Consider the following 20,504-nt stretch of genomic DNA (forward strand, 5'->3'; position numbering starts at 1 on the left):
CCCATCAAAAAAAAAAAACAAACCAAAAACAAAATAATCATCCTAGGTTGCAACTATAGTTATCTTTCTTTTACAGAGATGTAAGCTGAGGCTCAGAGGAGTACACAATCATGCTCAAATAATAAAAATAAGATTTGGAGGTAACTTATTACAATTTTCAGAGTACTTTTGAAGGGTTGTAAATCTGGAGCTGGAATGGGTCTCAGGAGCCTTCTGGCCCAAGACCCCTGTTGTATAAGTGAGGAAACAGAGGCCAAAGGATGTCAAGTAATTTGTCAAAGGTCACATAGGCAGAGAGTATCAGAAGTGGAATATGAATCGAAATCATCCCTGCTCAGAGTGAGTGCTGAACTCCACCCTGACTTTCACTTTTCTGGCCTCAGATACTGAATAGCTCTGTTTGACTAGGGCAGGTCAATTAACCTCTGTCTCAATTTCCTCATCTGCAGAATGGGGATAATAATAGCATCTAGCTTCTGTGATTGTGAGGATAAAATGAGATATTTGTAAAGTGCTTTGCGTAATTTAAAGTGCTACATAAATGTTAATTATATCATTGTTGTTAGTCATTAATATTTGAGGATTCTGTAGAGTCTATATGCATTTGGCCTTTATTGCTTAAATTGAGCTTTATTTTCTTTTTAAGTTAAAACTTTTTTTTGAAAAATCATAAATTTAACTAATATCAACAAACATGAATGTTTTAATAGCGAAAACCATAAAGGGATGCTATGTTAAGCTTTAACTCTCTGTTATGTAAACTGTAAAAAATATATTAAATATAACATGATATTAAACAGTACTGTCTTGCTTGCGTGTAGGTGTCTCCTTCTGAACTTTCTGTTTTCTTCTATGTATTTTTAATGTTTCAGTTACACTTTTTTTTGTCTCACTATCCACTCACTTCTCTCACCTGACAACACTTCCCACAAAAAAAATAAAAGCCCTCTCTTGTAACAAGTATAGAAAAAAAAATTCACACATTGCTGGTGTCTGAAAATGTATGCCTCATTCTGCATCTAACACTCCATCACCGCTCTGCCAAGAGGTGGGAATCATGCTTACTCATTAGTCTTCAGTAACCTTAATTGATCATTGCATTGATTAGAGTTCTTAAGTCTTTCATAGTTTATTTCTATAGCTATTGTATAAATTGCTCTCCTGGCTTTTTCTCACTTTACTTTGCATCATTTCATGGGGGTCTTCCCAATTTCTCTAAATATGAAACTGTCCTTTCCATTGGTTCTGGTTACATTCATATACCATAATTTTGTCCAGTTTTGTTGAATTTCATTGATCTCTAGTTGATCGTTATCCTAGGGATGGGGAACCTGTGGCCTCAAGGCCACATGTGGTCCTCTAGGTCCTCAACTGCTGCCCATTGACTGAATCAAACTTCACAGAACAAATTCCCTTAATAAAGGGATTTATTCTGTAAAATATGGGCTCAGTCAAAAGGCTACACGGGCCACATGTGGCCTTGAGCTTCCCCACCCCTGTACCTACACCTTACCTCTTTATTTCTGATTTTTTGCTATGACAAAAAAATGCTGGTATAAATATTTTTTTTCTAATTCTTTGCCTTTTTCTTTGACTTCTTTGGGGGTATAAACCTAGTAGTAGTATTACTCTTTCAAAGGGTGTGCACAGTTTAGTAACTGTTAAGGCAGAGTTCCAAATTGGTTTCCTGAATAATTGGACCAATTCCCAGCTCTACCGGCCGCGTATTTATGTCGCTATCTTCCTACAGCCCCTGCAACAGTTGTCATTTTCGTTTTTTGTCATTTTTTTTTGCCAATCAGATGGGTGTTAAGTGGAACCTTAGAGTTTTCTTAGTTTACATTTTCTTATTAGTGATTTAGAACATTTTTTTCCCATGTAGCTCTTGATAGTTTGGATTTCTTATTTTGAAAACTGCCTATTCATATCTTTTGATCATTTATCTATTGGGGATATAAGCTTTATTTTCCATCTGTTCCATTCTCACTTCTGCATTGAAATCACCAAATATTAAAGAATACTATGATTTAATTTGGAGGGGCTTATCAAGTTCTTCTAGAGAATTTTTGTACTTCTTGATTACCTATAATAGATGTTGGTGGAAAAGCGATTTATCTTTCCTGTCTTTTTATGTTTGATGTGAATGCCACAACATAAGATGATGAAATGTCCCATATAATGAAATTTCTTGTTGTCTTTGAGTGTGTAATGAAAACAATCTTCTATCTCCTTAATTTACTTCTGCAAAGAGAACTTACTCATCTTTCTTCTGTTTAGATTTCTGAGGCCCTCAGTTTTAATTTATAGTGAGAATTTCCATATTGGTGGGGTCCAGTTCTTCCAATACTGTATTGTCTTGTACTGTGGACGATTATTTAACATTTTAGAGTTTCAGTAATTAAATTAATATTTATAGATGATCTAAAACTATGTGATCATTAACACTCTTTTTTCATGGCTCTGTTCCCCCATATGTCCCATCTCCTTCATCTCTTGGAATTTAAATGAGATTATACTAGACTGAGGATCATTTTGTATTTTTCTTTACTGCATGGGTTGCCATCACAAAAGAATTCATCACCGGGCCAGCCTGCTAGTTGTGAGCATCACTGCAATTAGCTAGGATGGTCTTAAAAAAAAGTCTGTCACTGGGAATCTTCTCAGATGTTTTTAACATAGTATGATCTGCCAGAGTTTGTGCAGTACCCAGAGTTACCTCAGTGCCACAATAAGACACAGGAAAAGAGCTTTTATTATAACATGTAACATAAAAATCTTTTTATTGGACATGACTGACTTTGTAAAATAGGGATAAAAAATTTAGCTCTTAAATGATCTTAGAACTTTAGAAGACCTTAGAAAAAATTTATCCTATTTTTTAAGACCCAGGGAATTGAACATCTTGACCTTGAACTGGAAGAAATCTTAGATACTGTCTAATGCAATTCTCTCATCTTACAGATGAGGAAACTGAGGCCTGGAGAGGTTAAGCAAGTTGTTCAGCATCTCTCAGGTGATTCAAAGAGATGTCACACAGAGCCACAGAACCTAAATTTGAAATCCAAATGTAGCATTTTTTTTTCATTTTGCCATTGCTATGAAGTTGCTTCTCCCTAAAAGCATTTCTGCTTTCTGGCTCTGGGTAGAGTACAGTTATTATTCCTGTTATTCAAACCTGAATCTCAAAGTTCTATATGATTCCTCTTTTATAACCCATATTCCTGAATTTTTCCTTTCCTTTCCATTTAGATGGTGGCACTACGTTCGTTAAGTATCATTTATTAGGTAGGTAATTAGTGTTCAAATTCAGTGTTTTTTATTAAACACCTAGTATTAGCAAGGCACTGTCCACAAGTGCTGTGGGACCTATAAAAACTATAAAAGACGGTTCGCAGGATTATGGGATCATTGATGTGGAGCTGGATATCATCCCATGCCTGGACCACTGTTACAGTTTCTTTTTCAGGGGTCTTTGCCTCTAGGTCCTTCCTGTATTCAATTCATTTTGTATATTACTGCCACTCTTCCTAAAATATCAGTCCTTTTGTCCCTCAAAGTGTTTTAATTATCAAGCTCTATATAAATGTAAGCTATTGCAATCTCCACTCATTAGAATGCAGTTTGTAAGTGAAGAACCTAGCACAGTGCTTCACACATGGTAGGTACTTAATAACTATTTGATAGATTTATCTAAAATCGATACTGCTTGCCACCATCTACAGGACATAGTTGAAGCTCCTGAGCTTGGCATTTAACCTTCCTTTCCAAGCTTTTTTAAAATAATTAATTTATTTTTGGTTTTCAACATTTACTTCCATAAGGTTTTGAGTTTTAGATTTTCTCCCCCTTCCTCCCCCCCAAGGTGGTGTGTAATCTGATATAGGCTCTACTTAAACATTCATATTAAGCATATTTTCACATTAGTCATGATGTAAAGAAGATTTAGAACTGAAAGGAACCACAAGAAAGAAGAAACAAAACAAAACAAAAGAAAAGGAGAGCAAATAGTATGCTTCCATATGTGTTTAAACTCCATAGTTCTTTCTCTGGATGTGGATAGCATTTTCCATAATAAGTCTTTTGGAGTTGTCTTAGATCCTTTCATTGCTGAGAAGAGCTAAGTCTATCAAAGTCAGTCTTTGCCCAGTGTGGCTGTTACCATGTACAGTGTTCTCCTGGTTCTGCTCATTTCACTCAGCATCAGTTCGTATAAGTCTTTCCAGGTCTTTTTGAAATCTGCCTGCTCATTTCTTATAGGACAATAGTATTCCATTACATTCATATACCACAACTTGTTCAGCCATTCACTAATTGATGGGCATCCCCTCCATTTCCAATTCTTTGCTACCACAAAAAGAACTGCTTTAAATATTTTTGTACATGTGGGTCCTTTTCCCATTTGTATGGTCTCTTTAGGATACAGACCTAGAAGTGGTATTGCTGGATCAAAGGGTATGCACAATTTTATAGCCCTTTGGGCATAGTTCCAAATTGTTCTCCAGAATGGTTGGATCAGTTCACAACTCCACCAACAATTTAAATGATCCTGGAATCAATCAAGCAATCATTTATTAAGTGCCTACTACGTTTTAGCTAAGCTGTTAGTTTCTGGGGAGAGAAATGCACACACACACACAGACACACACAGACACACACAGACACACAGACACACACACAGACACACACACACACACACACACACACACACACTGTATCCTGGAATGGAAATACGACTCTCTTAACTATATTTTATATCCTTTCTCAAATGACCTTCCTTACTTTGCCTGTTCAGAACTTAACCTGTCTTGTTTTTCAAAGTTCATCTCTTCACTGAAGTCTCCTCTGACTAGACTTGATCAATCTTTGCTCCCTTTGATCTCCATGAGGACTAATTACTGACTACATCATTATTTTGACTATTAGTTATTCACTTTTATTTTTTTTTGTACATTTGACTTTTACAGTTCTGTGATTTTATGATTATATCCCCTATTAGACTGTAAGTTTCTGTGTGGATGGATTAGTACAGTGGAAAGAGCACCTAGATTCAAATTTTTCCTCTACCTGTTTTACTTTATGCAAGTCATTTAATCTCCCTGGGCCTCAGTTTCCTCATATATAAAATGAGAGGGTAGGAATAGAAAGCCTTTCTGGGCCCTTCTAGCTCCATATCAATGATCCTATAATCCTGCTAACTGTCTTTTATAGTTTTTATAGGTCCCACAGCACTTGTGGACAGTGCCTTGCTAATACTAGGTGTTTAATAAAAAAAAAACCATTGAATTTGAACACTAATTACCTACTTAATTAAAAAAGGGTGATGATAGCATAATTATTGAACAAACATTTATTCAGTTTATTCTATGTGCCAGGTGTGGTGCTAATTGCTGAATATACAAAGGCAAAAAGATTAAATAGTTTCTGTCCTCAAGAAGCTTACATTTTATAATTATAGCAGCTCTTTATGTGGTGGCAAAGAATTGGAAATTGAGAGGATGTCTAACAGTTGGGGAATGGTTGAACAAGTTGTGGTATATGAATGTAATGGAATACTATTGCACTATAAGAAATGATGAGCAGGCAGATTTTTAGAAAAACCTGGAAAGACTTGAATGAATTGATGCTGAGTGAAGTGAGCAGAAGCAGGAGAATGTTGTACACAGTTAACAGCCACTGTTGTGCAGTGATCATCTATGATTGACTTAGCTCTTCTCAGCAATACAATGATCCAAGACAATTCCAAAATACTTATGATGGAAAATGCTATCCACATCTGTAGAAAGAACTATGGAGTCTGAATACAGATCAAAGCATTCTATTTTCACTTTTGTTGTTGTATTGTTTTTCATGACTTTTCTCTTTTGTTCTCTTTCTTCTTTCACAACGTGACTAACGTGGAAATACGTTTACATGACTGCACATGTGTAACGTATATGCTATTGCTTGCCATCTTGGGGAGTGGGGGATGGGAGGGAATGGGGGAAAAAACTTGAAATCAAAATTTTATTAACAAAATGAATGTTGAAAGGTATCTTTACATGTAATTGGAAAAAATAAAATACTATTTCAAAAAATAAAAGAAGCTTACATTTTATTGGGAGACACAATAGTACAAATATATACTTGTAAAAAATATATATATAATAAATACAAGCAAAAACAATGGGGAATAGTGGAAAGAGAGCTGGCCTAGAAACGAGGAAGACCTGTTGTGGAAGTATATTTTAGTGTCAACTGTTCCCTGGATGGGCTACAAAATCAGGCAAGTCCTCATGTAGGAAATGGCATTTGAGCTGAGCATGGATGGACACTAGAGATTCTAGGAGGTGTCAGTAAATAGTGAGTGCATTCCAAGAATGAGGGACAACCTATGCAGAGGCACAGAGTTAGGAGTGGGATATTAAGTAGGGATAATAACAAGTAGAACAGTTTGGTTAGATTCAAGGCAGTTATTGAAGGAAACAGTTTAAAATAAGGGAAGAGACTTGGGTTGATGTCAAGTTATGAAGGGCTTTAGATGCTAAACAAGAGCTGGTATTTGACTGACATAAGGATAATAGCGAGCCATGTAGTTTACTGAGTAGGGGAGTGACATGGCCTGACCAGGGATTTAATAATACTACTTTGGCGGCTGTTTGGAAAATTGATTGCTGAAGGGAGAGACTTAAGGCAGTGGGATAGGACCAATTAGGAGGTTGCAGTAGGTCTTTACTGTGAAGTCTCCCACACTAGGGAATAGTAGGATGTGCTAAGAATAATTTACTTAAGAACCAGTTCCTTTTCTTTGAAACCTTGAATCTTGCTATATTTTCCTTGTCTTATCCATGGCTTAGTGTTTTCTTTTTTGTCATCTCTTCCATTTTTCTTTTCTTAGTTCTCCTTAAGTCTTGTCCTCTTTGATGCTTTTTTTTCTCTCACCCAAGATTCACATGAAAGCAAAATTCATTTTTAATATCTGTTTTTAACAAAATTTGTGTTCTCTGTGTGTGTGAAATACATAGTCCTTTGTCTCTCATTAATTGAATTAAGGAATTATTTAGAAATCACATAAATTGCCCTATTTCCAAGATTTTCCTTTTTAAAAAAATAAATATTTGAAAGAGTGTGCTCTGATATGGGGGGAAAAACCCCTTATACTTTATTCTTCCCTGCTACTGTTTTACCCCTATTCATGTCCTAAGGAATGTAAACAAATTAAAACAAGATGACTTCAATATATATTTTATGGTTTTTATTTAACAATAAGTACTAATTATTAGTTAGGTATTTAAAAATAAATAAAAGATCACTTGCCTAAAATAAGATACAGCCTAGGAAGCTAGCAGTCAGATATAGATTGTGGAGAGGGATTATAAATCTATTGGCTACCTAGTTTTATAGGTAGATTTTGCTGAATAAAGTCTCCATTTAAAATATTTTCTTTATGTATAAAGAACATTTAACTGCTGCCATTAGAACATGGAGTTGACAGTCCAGGTCTTCAACCAGTCTTTCTTATTCTTTTGGAATCTTTGTTTCAAAGAAATTTTGAACAGTAGGTGTAGTCTGTATAAAGAGGTATAAACTAATGTACCACCTTTTGCCGGAAAGGCCTCCGAGTTAGAATGAGATACACACAGGCGCATACAGACTGAGACAGAAATAGAGTGTCCTATTTCTGTGCTTATAGTGGTAATAATTCAAAGGCTTTCTTCTGTCTGCTACAGTTAGATACGATATCTACTAATGTTTGATGGTGAAATAATTATAACAAAGGGACCTCTGATACATGGAAATGCTAATGCTTTCCTAAGTAAATTTTTTGATACATTAGAAAGATTCAAAAATAAATGTTAATTGGTGACTATTCCTATAATATTTGATATTAATCTGGTTCATCTTTCTCTCCTTCTAACTGTGTCTTATCTAGTGGGAAGATTGAGGACAATATTGTTTGTATTTCGAACAACCTTCAATGATATATATGTTCTTTTTAAAATCAGAAAATGTTTATATATTTGTAAAAGAATGCACTATCTTGTTTTTAAGGTCAAGAATTTGTTTCTCCCTATTTTCTCCTGACCTTTAGAATCCTTGTTGTTCTGTCTTATCTGTCTCATTTCAGATCTCCTTTGGGAAATTAGGTCAAAGCCAATTGAAAACAACTGAGTCAATGTTAGAGTCAGCTACTATTGTAATGATAATATTCCTTCTGTTTAGGAACAGTCATCAAATACTTTACTAACAAATTCCATTGCTTTGCTTGATGTCCTTGGAATGTAGAGAACTTACCTTTATATTTTACTGAGAAGGGGAAATTGAATTACATAGTTGTAAAACTTCCTAAATCTGCAGTGCAGCAAACTCTGGCCTCTTTTTCTGATAAATTATGATTTAATTTGTAAAACTTAATGTTATCTTCTGAGCCATATTTTTGCTTCTAAATGTTACCTAGTACTTTTACTAGGTAACTTTCATCAACATTCTTTTGTAACCCTGCAAGGTTCTAGGCACATAATAGGTTATCAATAAGTAATTTAATAAAATGGACTTCAGAATATCAGCTCTCATAGTATTTATTTTTGGGATATCTGCCTTGCAATATTTATTCTTTAATTTAATTTGATATTAATATGTATTTACTTCATGATTTCACAGGTGTGGGGAATTCGTGGTATGAAAACTCTATTTACTAACTCATGAACACCTGTATCTTACAGTCTTAAGATAATGAAGCTCAGAGATATTGAGTGTTATGCCTATCATAACATAGCTAGTATGTGTCAGAGTCGGGATTTAAACCCAGGTGTTTTTTTTTTTTTTTTTAAATTCCAAGTCTAGAACTATATTAACTTTACCAAAATTCTACCGCCCACATAGATTTAATACTTTCTCAAATAACTTCCCTCAAACTACTTATTTAAAAACTTTTAAATGAACAAAATTAAGAAGGGAAACAATTTACTGGGGAAAATGTTTATATTAAATATCTTTGATAAGGTCCTGATAGTCAATATTATATATATAGAAAAGTAATAGAAACATATAAGCTATTGTCTAATAACTAAGTGGTCAGGGGACATGATCAATTAGTTCTCAAGAGAAAACTTGAACATAGTCATTTGTTTTAAATTTTCAAGAAAGAAGTTCAGAATTAATCAAAGAGAGTGACTAAAATATTTATTTCCTTTGACACAGAAATTCCACAGCTAGACATCTATTCCAAGGAGGTTAATAACAAAGAAAAAGGCCCCATATATGCCAAAATATTTGTAATGATACTTTTTATAGGGTCAAAGAATGGGAAAGAAAGTAGATGGCCATCAATCAGGAAATGGCTAAATAAATTGTAGAGTATTAGTATAATGAAGTATTACTGTGCTATGAGAAATGATAATGCTGTATAATCAGAACATAGACATTGGAATATTTATATAAACTGATGAAAGGTGAAATCAACAAAATAGTAAACAAAATGGCTACAACAATATAAAAGTGAAATACAACAAGAATATTAAAATTGAATCCTGAGAAATTATAATTACCAAGATTTGCTCCTAAGAAAGTGTGATATGAAGGTGCCTACTGCTTGCACCTTCTTTGCAGATATATGTTTATGGAGTGCTGCGTATAATGTTAGACCTTTTAGTTAGGTTGTTGGTTGATTTTGCCACCTTATTTCCTTTTTGCTTTATTGGGAGGAGATTTTCTGGGAAGGGAAGTAGGGAAAGAATACAATAGGAAATGTAGATGGTATAAAACCAAAAAGATATCAAAATCATTTTTTAAAAATTCTGTAGCAACTACAGAAGCATTGGAAAGTGAAGAAAGATGGTAAATGGATAGGTTATTTCCCTGTTCCTTCATCAATTTCTTCTGCACTTCTCAGTTGCTATCTGAAGAGTGGAATGAGTTTTAAATATGATTGAAGCTGACTGCATTCCTGTAGGGATTTATTACTAATCCCTTAAAAGGCCATTTTAACTATTTTGTTTTCTGAAAGTATAATTGACTTTAGACAATTATCCTTTAAACTGCAATTCTCTGCTCTTTCATACAGGCATTGCTGGAACCAGTATTTAAGTATGGCTTTGGGATGACTAGTATATTTAAAAAGTTACTTTTTTCCAGCCTGATTTTAATTATTTTAAAATAGGAGATAGACTATTTGGTTAGAAACTAATTGATAGTATAATCTACATGACTACTCTGGGACAGACTAGGTAATGTTTTCTTTTTAAAAATGTCTTTGGCTTACCATTAAGCATTTGTGTTTAATCCCCAACTGGACTTTATTTAGTTATATGTTAAGGTAAGCAATTAAATTTTTTTTTTGTAATTCATAGGTATAGGAGCACTTTGAATAAGAAATTTCCTACTCCTTCCTCCCCTTCATATACTAGAACTTTAATTCTGGGGTTAGCATTCTTTTTTTTTTTTTTTAATTTTTTTTTTTAATTTTTAGGCAATTGGGGTTAAGTGACTTGCCCAGGGTCACACAGATAGTAAGTGTTATGTGTCTAAGGCCGGATTTGAACTCAGGTCCTCCTGACTTCAGGGCCTCTATCCACACCAGCTAGCTGCCCTAAAGGTTAGCATTCCTGAAAGCAGGGTGGGAATTCTAATGATTTAGCTTGGAGCAAGCTTTTGTCATCAAGCTAATTTGACACAATTAAAGTAGTGGAATTGAGAGGCAACATCAATAGAAAAGTGTATTCTGTTTCTTCATGTTGAAGTTATTTTAGCCTCCAAACTTAACTATTTGTGTGTATATGCAAATATTACATGAATTTTATTCTATATTTTTATTGATATGCCATCTGTTTTGACATTGTAGCATGCAGAAAATATGAATCAATAGGCAACTGCACCAAATCCAGGTAAAAGGTGATGAGGGCATGTGCTAAAGTGGAGGCTATTTAAGAGAAGAAGCTAAATATGAGAGAAACTAGTGAAGGTAGAAATGGTAAGATTTGGCAGTTGGTTGAGTTAGGAGTATGAGAGTGATTTAGGAGCTGAGCTTGATGTCAAGATAATAAACCTGAGGGACTGGAAGAATAGTGACACCCTCAGTAGAAATGGAAAAGTTTGGAAAAGGAATTGATTTTTTGGAAAATAAGTTTTATTTTGGTCATTTTGAGTTTGAGATGTCTGATTGATGCTGGTGTGAGAATATGTGTTAGATCCATACCCTTTTCAGGACTTCAAATGATTTCTCATTTCATCAATTCAGGAGCTATCCCCACAATGTGGATTGCAAACCGTTCACTTCTTTTTAAATCATCTTTGTGAATTACACAGGCCAAAAAATTCTAGCCCATGTTCTACAGGTGTAGTCTTTCAAAATCAAGGGTTACCATCATGGCTTAATAAGACATTAAGAAGAGTTAGACTTTGGTAGATCACTCTACTAGGCAGAATTCTTTTTAATTTTCATCAGATGAAAGTCCATGTGTTTGGGAATTTTTCAGATGGCTCAGCAGATAAGCAACAATTTTCCAGAATCTAGGAAACAAATTATTATCTCCAAAGTCCTGTATTCTCTGCACTAGAGGAGACCAGCTTTATACCATCTTTATAGCCTTAGCATCTAGAGGAACTGTACAGACCAAGGATGTCTTTGCACTACAAAAGATCCCACAAAAGGAAGAACTCCTCTTTAAGAGAAGCCCATGTTTGCTGGTCCTTTCTGATATTTAACCTTGTGTTGTTGTTTTCTATGTGGTCGTTGTTCTTCCTCAGGCTATAATACATATGCCTTGCTGTACTCTGTTTTTCCAAGTAGGTTGGATCATGTTCATCCTGTTGTACATATCAAGTATACATGCCACTGGAAAATGATTCTGATTCTCTTTGTAGGGAGATAGAGGGACTCAGTACTTTAATGATTACATCCTCAAATTTTTCAAGTTTTATTTATATTAAGTAACTAATATCATCAAAGAATCTGAAAAGGTTTTATGTAGTTTTTTGGGTGGGGAGGAAGGAGGTATAGGATGAACCTGGTATTCCTGGAATTCCTCCTCCTAACAACATAGATTGGTATTTGTTCTTAAAATTATAGTTTGAAAGCTGTTTATGGGAACTCAGGGGTTAAGTGATTTGCCTAGGATTACACAAATATTACGTGGCAGTCAGTAGTTGAATACAGTTTTTTCCTGACTGTGAGGCCAACTTTCTATCCACTAGGCAGAAGTGTCAAACTTGGGGCTCATAATATTCCCAAGTATATTCTGAACCAGATTTAAATAAGTTCCTATCAGATTTTAATGTGTTGATGTATTAACAGAAAAATAAATATGTAAACACATGATTTTCTAAGTTAATATGAGGCCCATAGGGAGCCTTATGTACGGTTTAGTGACCTGTTTCTTTTTGAGTTTGACACCAGTGTATTAGACCATGCTCTCTTTCATTTGTATGCTGTTCCTTGCTCAATAATATATCTTCAAGAAAATGAGACTTTTCCTCATAAGAGAAAATTGGTTGTCAATTTCACACAAACTCATACAAAGTTTGTAGAAGTTGGGAGAAAATGATAATTTGTTTTGTACTGTGTTTAATGTACAAATTTCACTTAAAGTCTGTCCCATACAAAGTTTCAGGCGAACTTTACTTACTAAGTATTTAGATGGCAAGTATGGTTTTATTTTTTCTTTAGTTGGTATACAGAAGTATGTATTGGGGAAAGTATAGACCTCAATACAGGATATTTAACAGCATATATACTATGTAATTAATAGGTGCTGGGTTCCCATTTTTAACAAACATACACTTGTGGATTGAAATTCTTGACAGGAAAATTATAGGATTGGTGCCCACTACAGGATTTATGTTAATAATTGGGGGCCATTCTTCTTAGTAAAATGTAAATGGAGCTTAAATAACAAGACTGAGAACCTAGTAAAGATTCTTTAAAAAATGTAGATGTGCAGATAGATTACAACTTAGTTGTCAAGGCTGTTATATCCCCTCAGACAGATGTCACCAAATTTTCTCTTAATATTCATTGTATGTCTGTCAGCTACTCATACAACTTTGGTCCCCTTGTGTTATTAGTAATTTTGTGAAATTTGCTAGCATAGGGTTATGTTACAAGATGCTATAATAAGGAATGCCAAAGGATATTTAAATCACTTCAGGTTTAATGTTTTTCACCAAAGAATCTAGAAAAGAAACTTAGGTTCCTTTTGATTCTTAGAATATCATTAGACTAAACTGCTGTTTCTCAACCTGTTTAGGGAATTAAAAAACACCACAAAACAACTCACTGTATCCTATCCCTATCCACTGAAGGGAAGCAGACTTGAAATATAGGGAAAAATGGAAACAATGAATATTACCGGCAAATGAGAAAAAATTTTTAAAGATAGTTGAACAATAGAGTACAGTCCCTTAAAACCATAATCTAGTCACCTTATGCCCACTTTTTCCATTAAAGTGTCTTATTAAAAAAAAGGGGGGAAAAAAGGAAAGTAATGTTCACAAACAAGAATTGATTTCCCCATTGTAAAGATCATATGACTTCATGTATTTCCCTTAAATACTTAGCACTTAGGTTTGTATCTCTTTTTTCCAACTGGGCAGCATAAATATTTATATCCATGTGTCTTACTACCTATTACATATATATATTATATCTGTTTATTGGGACTGTTAATTGAACCAATTTTCTGTCCTTTTCTTCTCTGTTCTTACTGGCTACCAGCTTCACTCCTATTGTACTCTCAAAGTCAGCTGATCAGCATTTCAGGTTTATTATTCAAGGCCCTTCTTTGACCCAGTTAGATTTGATATCTGCTGTGAAGATTAAAATAGAGAGTCATAATGTATTATTTCCTAGTTGCAAGATGAATTTTTCTTATGCTATCTCTTAAAATATTCCTATCTCTTAAAATATGAATAATTAGAATGGTGGTTATCAGGTAGTATGTAAGAGACAAGAGATATCAATCCCTGGACTCTGATCAGACTTTGAGGAAGAAAATTACATCAGTTTTCTTCATATTGATAATAAGTGTTTTTAATTACAAAAACATGCTATCATATTTGGAAATGTGTAATATTAATAGCATTATTAATTCAAGGTCAGTCATGTAAAATACAAGTAGACATAAAATATGAGCTGACATTTATGATTTATGTAATTGCTGTTGGAGGTTTTTAAAGCACTTTACCTACATTATGTCATTTGATTCTCACAACAATCATTCAAACTAGATGCTATGACTATTACTGTTTCAGTTTTTATAAATGAAGAAATAGGCTTATAGAGACATGCCTGTGATCATACATCTAGTGTCAGCATTTTATATATTTATTTTATTAAGTTTATGAGTTTATACAGCTTCTAGTCTTCTATTTTGTAATTTTTTAAAATTAAAATTTATCATTTTTGTCAAATGAACAAGATTTTATTTGTCATTATAGTCCTTCCTCCACAACTTTACACACACACACACACACACACACACACACAGAAAGGGAAGGAGGGAGAGAGAGAGAGCTAAGTAAAACAAATTCCCACATTGACTATGTATAATGTCTTCATTTTGCATTTTAAGCCTATCACATTTCTCTTCGTTTCTTATTCTCAGGAATTGTGGTTTGTCATTGCATTGATCAGAGTTCTAAAGTATTTTTCAAAATAGTTATAAATTATAAATTTATTATTTATGAAAAATAAATTTGATGGATTATAAATTTATAAAATCATAAATCAATGTAGTCATATAAATTGTTCTACTTTTGCTTGCTTTACTCTGCATCAGTTCATAGAGGTTTTTCAAGTTTCCTTTCAGTCTATTTTGGTATTTCTTATGGCATAATAATATTCCATTATATTCACATATCATCATTTTTTCCTCATGTGTAATTTCCTCATATGTAATTTACCTGACTGCTGAACTGGTGCTTATTTTTGTTGCCATTAGTCCACTTAACAAGGAAGAAACCAAATGGTTGCTGATACAGTAAATTTTATTTGTTTTTTTTGCAGAGTTGTTTAATGCTGCTCATGTTCAGAAGGTTCTATCTTCTTGAACAAAATACTCATTTTATAGAAGCTTGAAACGTCTAATTAATCTATAAGGCTTTGACCTTTTTCATTTCTCAATTCTGAACTATAATTTCCAATATTTTGCCACTTTATTCTGTGGAGACCTTCATGTTCAAATAATCTGGGATCACTATACATTGATGTTAATTTAATTAGGAGTTTCTTAGCAAGGTTTTTTTGGTAATATTTCTCTACCTCTTCATCCTATGCAGCATACTTACAGAAATTAGACTTGAGATGGGAGCTCCAGATGAGAAGTTATTCTTCTCTTTCACCAATTAATGCAGGGCAACAACTCTGAAACTTTAGTCTTAGAGAGTTGCATGGGGCACTTAGAAATAAAATGACTTGCCTAGGGGCACATCATCAATAAGTATTAGAGACCACCCTTGAACCAATTCTTTCTGACTGTCATGCCAGTTGTCTTTCCATTATAACACACCTGTAGCAGATATTGATATATAAACTTAAATTATCTTTATGATGCTCCTTATTGCAAAGCTCATTGTGAGCATAAGCAAGACATCACCCAGAGTTCCATGAAATGTTGGTTGGTTTTAAGTACATGTGCCTTCTTTGTTTGCCTTTCCTAGGAAAATCTCCAAGTCATTTTTTCAGCAGCAGCTTTTGCCTTCTGGTTTCATTTTTTCCAAGAATGTCAACATTGTTGCCGTTTATTTTTTCCAGTAGTGTGTTTATTTGTTGTCCAATAGGTACTTATTTTACATTTAACTAATCATTATAAAGGGCCTAAAATTGCAAGATTATTAGCACTCATTACTAGCACCAGTCGCCTCTTTTCCATTGCCCAAGTCACCTAGTGAGGCTTTGAGTAGAGGCTTTTGATCAGCCTACTGGTGATGAAATTATTCATACTGAGTTGAGCCTTTGACATATTATACTACAAACTGTATTGCTAGGGCCACGTTTAATGGTATTACCTGTCTAGGTCCAGGAGAATATAAACTGAAATACTAAAACAGGAGTAGAGTAGTGCTAAAAATCCAATTGTGATAAGTAAATCAGATTTACTTAGAGTTGTTTACTACATGGTATTTGAGGAAGATTGTCTCTGATATTTGAGATTAGAGACTCTTTTTTAGATTGTTATACTAAAGTAGATGATATGCCAAGACATTCAGGTGGTAGTAAATGTCTTGTATATAGAGTGTCTACAAGAAGAGGCAGAATATTTTCCTCAGCCTGACTCTAAAAGTTATTTAAGCACATTATTAGAAGAGATCACAGTTAGCTTTGTGATCACTACCACTAAGATTAACTAACATTAAAAAGGGCTCGCCAGAAAATTATAGAATCTTTCTCTGAAAACAGTTTGCCCAGAAGTTTCACACTTCTGGACTTCTTTTTAATAATTGCGAATCTCTCAGCAGTTTCTTCTCAAACACTACAATTTTCACCTAGGCAAGCCATATGCTTAATATTTCAGTGATGCCAAAGTTGAAATTTCATATAAGATGAAATAATTCTTATAATGTGCTGAAAACCTGAGGAATGAGACTTCTAAAAATGGTATTCCTTTGTTTCCAACCATCAGCCTAGCTCTGGTTCAACTTTAGCCTTATACGTGAAATATAAAAGATATTGGGAATTCCACGATACCTTGTAATCTTAAGTACCTCAAGGCCTGATTCGTATCATTCCTTGTAGGGTTTGGGGGAGGCTAGATCAGTTCTGGTATTGATACAGTTATTTGGTTCATTTAATGTTCACTTTACCCAGGCAGGATTGAGGGTCACACAACTGAATTAGACACAAGATCAGTATCTTCCAAACTTTTTGTTATTATGAAGCCCATTTCTGCTCTTTAGCAATTAATGTATATTTTATATAGCTATTTTTTTTAAATGAATGAAAATAAATTTTCCTTTAGTCATTTTGTTGTACCTTAAGACATGTTTTCTTATACTATTAGTGTGCTCTTGAGGGGTTCTTTCTTTCTTTTTGCTCCTGACTCCATCTCACTATCCCATTTCCTTCTTTAATTTCCCTATTTTTACTTTTTAGCCCCTTTTCCAGAGCCACATTTCAGTTTTCCTCATGAAACATTTTTAAATGTTACTGCAAACTTGTACATCTAGATACCTTTACAAGTTCCATTTCCTATTAATCTTACAAAATATCAGAAATTTTTTTTTTTACCCAGAATGTTTTTCTCTCGTGGTTCTAGTACATCTTGTCAGTAATTTCTGGATGTTTTTGAGTTCATGTTCACTTGTTTCTTTTCATAGTATACCTTCTTCTTTCCTCTCCTTGTAAGATGATGTTTTGAACCCAAATGCAAGAGATATTATTGTAGTGCTTCTTCAAAAATATTTTTAAAAATTGGATATACGGTTTCCAAATCCATGGTAGGAAATGATAGAGGAAAGCACACTGACTACTGCATAAGTTATAGTTGACAGCAAGGGAGGACTTACAAAAACTCTGAGAAGCAGACAACTCAAAAATTGCCCTAGCCAGGCAGTTTACTGTAAAAGTAAATAGCTTCACATATTCAGCTAAGTCCTGAGAGCATCACTTTGTGAGCATAGCATAGAAATTAATGTTCAGATGATAACCCTGCAGTCATAAAGAATAGATTAAATTATGTTCACTGTGCTTTAAGAATATAAAGAAATGTATGGTACATTTTTAAAAGAAGAGAAATTGGTTCTTGAAGTGATAACTTGACTGTCTAGAATGATTCATTTTAGTAAGATTTTAGATATCCAGGAATTTTACTGTATTATATTTCACTTATAGCAAGGAAAAGATAAGCGTTTAAAAGAAACGGTTTAGGGTGATTAAGAAAATATCAGTTTTATAGTTAAAAAAATCTTCCTTTATTCACTAAGTTAGAGGACAAGTGCCTGATGGCCAGGCAATTTCACACTCTTCCCCCAATGTCACTTTGGGATCCTTCCATTAAAGTTTGGGGGACATTCAGAGATTCTGGGTCCTGCTTTTTACCGTCATGCTTTCCCTTCTGCCCTTGAGAGGTAGAATGGTTTAGTCATAAGACTAGGCTTCAATTTCTGCAGTTGTAGAATGTGAGGAGGTTAGACTGTAACCCAAAGCTCTTTTTCAACTTTAAAGTTATGATTTTAGGACAATGAATGAAGTGGAAGGGATTATTTATTTTTATTACATTTTTGAGATGTTTGTGCATTATTATATATAGATGACATGTCATTTATGTATATGTATATTTTATATATTAATGTTCACCCAGAAAATTCTGGCATCTACAGGAATTCTCCTTTCCCCTGGCTGCTACAATTTGAATTTTCCTTTTTGGAATTCCCCTCTCTTTCTTCCTCTGCTGGGTTCTGTGCCATATTTTTACCCCAGCCCTAATTCTTGGTTTAGCCAAAAATCAGGTCCGCAGTGATAAGAATTGAGGTACTAAAGATTAAATCAAAGGCTGAATACCCAAGGCAAGTCCTTCTTTACCCTCTGTTAGGCCCACAAATTCTCTTATATTCCGTTGCTAGTCAAATCTTGCAGCAGCTATAGGAATACAGATTCTGAGTTGGAAAGAATTTAAGAAGACACCAGCTCCCACCAATGTATAACCTACTTTTTAAATCCTCTCCCCCCATGTTATGATAGCCAGAATTTCTTTGTATTTCCTTTGAAATGTAGATAAACTTTTGTTTTCTTGGGTAGGGAGATCTGTCACTGGCATCTGTATGTAGTTTTCTCTGTTGACCCCATTAAGGTGGAAAAAAAGAAGAGGTGGGCATAGGAAGGAACTTTTTTATTATTCCTTGTTTTCTCTTGTTAAGAAAATTACCTTGGGAGTTCTTTAAAGAAAAAAAAAACACTGTGTTTATTTATGAAATGGGAACATAGGAAAGCTGTGGAATTACATCCTTTTCCATAGTGTACCAGGAAAGGAAATAAGCCATGATTAGAAGCAACAAGTGGTGGCAGTGGAAAGGGAAGCAAAAGGGCCAATTTCTCATACTCTCAGAAGAAATTAAAATTGTTTATTAGAACAGTTGTACCTGTATTATTGGAACAACTGTACCTGGAACCACAATGTGTCCTGAAATGTTTATGCAAGCCAGATTCCTACTTCTGTATCTGACTCCCTATCAACTGCTGCTACCTTGTTGGAGGTAAAGGCTCTAGGCCATGAACTACCAGTCACTTGCAGTTAGAGATTGCCCAAATCATATTGCAATGGAAAGATATGTATTGTTGGTGCCCCAAATTGGAATGTTGAATTGTTTTCCCATAGAGACATTGTTACCCATCACATTTAAGGACTGTAATAGTGGTGTCAAACTTAAATAGAAACAGATCCCTATGAGCTGCGTATTGACTTAGAAAACTACAAATTAACATTATCTGTGTGGTGTATATTTATAGTTATCTTGTTAAACATTTCCTAGTTCCATTTTAACCTGGTTCCTGCTCTTGGGAGTTTTGCAGGCACTTGCACCCTGTGAGTTCGATACCTCTGTTCTTGAACAGGAAATCAATATTGATTACTTTGATTTAATTTTAGTTTGATTATAGGATTAAACTTTCTCCCTTCTTTAGGAAAAGCTAGCTCCAACAGCTAAGCCAAACTAGCATAGATAGTCTCTTAAGTCTAGGTTACCTATGAATTTAGTGAATAGATAGATTGATAAGACTTTATCAGTGAGGAGCAGATAATTTAGAAGAATAAAATAATCATAAAATTATAAGGTTTTTCAAAAGGCTAAATTTCCCTTTCTAGCAGAAAGAGGGGTTGACCAGAGGCTAAGTTCCCTTTTCTGGCAGCTGGAGAAAGGTTAGCCAGGGGTTAAGTTCCTCTTTCCAGTCTTAGTGGGTAACCCCCCTTTTTGCTTGAGTTAGAGTTGATCTCTTCTAAGAAAGGTAGGAGGGTGACTGCTAACTTCTGATCACAAGTTCCTCTTTCCCAATACACTTTCTGGTTATAAAAGGCACCACCTGCAAGGCAAGGACTTCTGAATAGATTTAAGAAAGCCTGGGAGAAGCTAACAGTCAGGTGACCTTCCTTGTCCAATTCAATTATGTTCCAAACAAACTTATGCCTTTTTTTTTTAAATTCTCCTTTCCTGTTATAAAATCAGTTTTTTAAATCTCTCTTGTCTCTGACCTCCGAGGAGTCAGATGACCTGATTTGGTATACAAATGCCAGCTTTGCAAATTAAATCATAGATGGCTTGGTAACTTTGTCCTCAGTTTCTTATTTATTTCAGATAATTGATTTTAACAATCTGTAGTACTGTATTTCATATCTTTCTATCTGTCTGAATAATGAGTTAAATAAGCTTTTGTGGGATGGAAAAGGGAGCCAACAACCATGCCTACATAAATATATAAACACTGTTTCTGTGAGAAAATAACATTTGGAATTCCAAATAACTGATTTAAATTTTATTTTTGATATGTAACTGATTTATATATAAAGTTCAGTAACTACCCCTAGGTGATTTTGGAATCATTA

The 20,504-nt window shown here is 34.2% G+C and overlaps 1 protein-coding gene across 3 annotated transcripts in view; it reads left to right on the top strand.

Annotated features, from left to right (window-relative positions):
- The window catches only part of ROBO1 (roundabout guidance receptor 1), a 449,796-nt gene that overhangs the window by 48,420 nt on the left and 380,872 nt on the right, over positions 1-20,504 (top strand). The gene's annotated exons all lie outside the window — the stretch shown is intronic.

Source organism: Vombatus ursinus, unplaced genomic scaffold (genome assembly GCF_900497805.2).
Source record: "Vombatus ursinus unplaced genomic scaffold, bare-nosed wombat genome assembly UNPS02014805.1, whole genome shotgun sequence".
NCBI classification, from domain to species: Eukaryota; Metazoa; Chordata; class Mammalia; order Diprotodontia; family Vombatidae; genus Vombatus; species Vombatus ursinus.